This window comes from Eublepharis macularius, chromosome 14 (genome assembly GCF_028583425.1).
Source record: "Eublepharis macularius isolate TG4126 chromosome 14, MPM_Emac_v1.0, whole genome shotgun sequence".
In the NCBI taxonomy this organism is placed as follows: Eukaryota; Metazoa; Chordata; class Lepidosauria; order Squamata; family Eublepharidae; genus Eublepharis; species Eublepharis macularius.
Genome location: NC_072803.1, coordinates 58,796,946 through 58,801,016, shown reverse-complemented (window position 1 = coordinate 58,801,016; position 4,071 = coordinate 58,796,946).

Genomic DNA, 4,071 nt, shown 5'->3' with positions numbered 1-4,071 from the left:
TGCGGGGAAAAAACTGCAAATATGCACGTCGATATTTCCTCTCTGCAAGTGCCCTCTGCAGGCTGGAGGAGTCGTCGGGTGGCTGCGGAGCGCTTGCGCCGATCCACCTGCAGGGGGCAGGCTGGGCCAAAGGAAAGCCAAAGGGCCGGCCGGTGGCTCTACATTCCCTGTTCTCTTCCCCCTGTCAAATGATTAAAAGAATGATAAAAAATGACCATTAAGAACATGGGGGAATCCCATACTTATGATGACTCCACTACCTTTGAAACCAGAACTTTTTTTATTAAACCACATATCAGCCCTGTTCAATAAAGAGCAAAAGCATCTGATGTTGAATATAATTACAACAGCTAGGATTGCATATGTGAGACTTTGGAAAATGACAACTATCCCAACACAAGAAAACCTGGTCGAAAAAATACTTGAGACGGCTGAAATGGACAAATTGTCGGCTTTATTGAAAGAATTGGACGCTACAACCTATAATGACATTTGGGGGCCTTTTTACAAATGGATACAAGATAAGTTTGGAGAAATTTAATTTTCAACTAAGATGTGGTCCTTTATGGACGTTGTAGAAGATAAATGGAAACATTTGCAAATAGAGAGCTGATTAGCAGAATATTAAGACATGTATTAGAGTGAATGATGCAATGTAATAGAAATGCAATTTCTTTCTTTGTTCTTTCTTCTCTTTCTATCCCCCCCTTTACTTTTTATTCCCTATTCTCTATTTAAAAAATTAAAACTTTATATTAAAAAAAAAGAACATCGGGGAATCCCCCTGATGCCAGTAATTATTCTATTGGACCAATGGGACAAATACCAAGACCAAATTTCAATAATAAGAAGAGACCTAAGAGCCACCCTACTAGTAGCCGCAAAGAGCGCAATAGCTACCTTTTGGAAATCTAAGTCTACACCCTCAATTGATAACTGGCACAAAAAAATCTGGGACCATTATATATCAGAAAAGTTATATGATAAAATTTACCAAGTAGAAAATTTTCCAAGAACAACCAACTTTATTGAGAAATGGTTTCCTTTCTTTGAATACCTCAAAAATAATAGTTCCTTACCCGGTCTTAAACGCTTTCATACATATGCAAATATATAAGAAATCTGTCAATTTAATATGCTAGAATTTACAAGTACTTTCTCCTTATATTTGTTCAGATATATGCTCAGATATAACCCTCTAAACTGCTTTAATATGCATTCAATTGTTACTTATTATGACGTTATGTGTTTATTAATTTTGATGTATATATTTATTAACGGATTTTAGTATTAACTTCTTGCATGACTGCAAATTCATGATTGTATATAGTTTAATAGTTTATTGTTATAAAAAATAAATAAAACAAACAAGCAAAAAAAGAACATCGGTGAAATAAGGGTACCTATATTAATTGCTGGTGGGAATGTGTAGAAATCCAACAATTTTGGACTAAGGCAATAGAAATCATAAAACTAATGCCTAATTATACTGTACCAGTGAAGCCGGGGGCTATACTTCTTAATTACTGGCATGATAAAACAATTCCACCCTCTTGCATGAACTTGACAGCTACTTTACTATTAGCAGCTAAATAAACTATAGCCTTTTAAAAAATAAAACTATGCCTCAAATCTCCAGCTAGATCATCTGTGTTTGGGACTGTTTCATTATAGAGAAACTTTCTGACCAGATTGCACAAACAGAACACCCTAACCACAAATCATACCGTATGGAATATAGGCTTCCAGTGGTGGAAGATGGCACAGAAAATGACTTGGTGAAAAGGTCCGCTTCAACCAGAGAATATTTTGAGGCACTGTTTTATTTGTAAATGTCTTAAAAGTCTATTGTTTTTCTTTCTCAACAGTTAGTAATTAACTGTATAATAGGCATGTTTGATTAATAGCTATCAGTTTATCATGTTAAACCATTTTATCTATTGCACAGAACTATTTACAACCACATTTAAATAAAGCATTTAAAAAAATATTGGGGGAAATGATAGGTATTGTAGAAAAGAGTTAATTATAAACATAGGTTAGAATTCCCATGTTAATACACTGAACCACTAAAGCATCGAATGTTTGTTAAGAGAATCACCCTGTGACAAAATCAAATATTCAAAAATATTTCAAAAAGCAACTAGGATAGTACTCATTGAGCTAGCCTTATTTGTATAAAATTTAAATATCCAGATATTAAGGGGGGAAAGTGACATTTATCTATTCTTTGAGCGTTAATAAAATCACCAGTGTGAGAGCCGGCATGATGGTTAGGTCTGGGAGACATAGGGCCAAACTACAAGTGATGAATGACACAGGTTGGACACTTGTCAGCTTCCCTCAAGTTTTGGCGGGAAATGTAGGCAGCTTGGAGGAATGTTGGACAAGTGACAGTTGGAAAGTCCGTTGGACAGCAGTCGGAGAGCCAAGATCCAAGACCAGGACGCCTACATTTCCCATCAGAACTTGAGGGAAGCTGACAAGTGTCCAACCTGTGTCAGGCGTCACTTGTAGCTTGGCCCATAGGTTTGAGTCCCCACTCTACCACGGAAGCCTGCTGAGTGACCTGGGGCCAGCCACACACAGCCTAACTGAGCTCCCAGGGTTGCTGTGAGGTTAAAATGGCGGAGAGAATAAGGGAAGCTACTTTAGGTCTCCACTGTGGAGGAAAGCAGGGTATAAAAGAAGTAGTCAGTAAATAAGCCATCATGTGTTATAACTGCATTATTAAATATAGAAGATTCTCAGAAAAATATGCATGTATACAGAAGAACTAGAATCAATGGTATTTTTTATCTGCTTTGTCAGGTAATGCCGATTATAAAAAGCAAACAACAAAGGGAGCCCCCTGGGAACACGAACAACACGAAAATACAGCAACCAGGGTCGCAAGCAATCAAACAATCAATGTTAATGTATATTATTCTATTATGCAAAAAGTGCAAAAGTGCAGAAGTGCAAATGCATACCAAAACAATTTAAAGTGCATGTATCAACATGAAAGAGGTAGTCTATCAGATAATAGGTAAATACATTCATATAATACAAAAATTCTTCACTGGTGGTGAGAGAGTGCAAAAGAATGGAAAGAAAGCAATCTGCTTATGCGTGGAAACTGTCCATATGTCCAAAGATGGAAGTAGGACGTGTCCAAAGACACCTAGCCGACGGGCTTTAGCTTGCTGTTACCAATTCCCGTTTCGGTTTTTCTTCTTCCTGGGCTAGACTCTATGGACTACAAATAAAATCAACCCATCAGTAATAAATATTATACAAAACCTAAAATATATCAAAGTATTGCAATATCAACAAATGGTCGTAAGGGAAACGACCATTTGTTGATATTGATAAGTTTCCACGCATAAGCAGATTGCTTTCTTTCCATTCTTTTGCACTCTCTCACCACCAGTGAAGAATTTTTGTATTATATGAATGTATTTACCTATTATCCGATAGATTACCTCTTTCATGTTGATACATGCACTTTAAATTGTTTTGGTATGCATTTGCACTTTTGCACTTTTTGCATAATATAATAATATACATTAACATTGATTGTTTGATTGATTATAAAAAGCATGCAGTCCTCAGCTCTGGGATTTTCCTTGAAGAGTTTTATGCAATATGAAGACAGGGATAGGTTCAGAACCATCCGATTGTCCTCAAGGGTGGCTGCCAACTTGCCCCCTCTCCACATCTGCACCCAATCTTACATTGCTGAAATTTCTGTTTCTTTATTGTGCAGCAGCCCCCATCTGCTGTAGAAAAGTTCTGAGGGTGCTCTGTAAACTTAGTTAAAGATGTGCTAAAGAAATAATAATAGTCCTACTGCAGGGGTCCCCAACATGGTGCCCGTGGGCACAACTGTGCCTGCCAACACCTTTCCTGGTGCCCACCAAGTGTTTTTTAGAAAGAGGGTCGGGCCAGGTGAGGCTTTTGCAAAGTACGGCTTCTGATGGCTTCTGATTTTTGTTTCTTCTTGCACTGCTTTCCCTAAAGCTGCTTGCCCCATGGTGGTGATGGTGGAGAAGCATAGGGGTAACTAGGGTTGCCAGCCTCCAGGTGGTA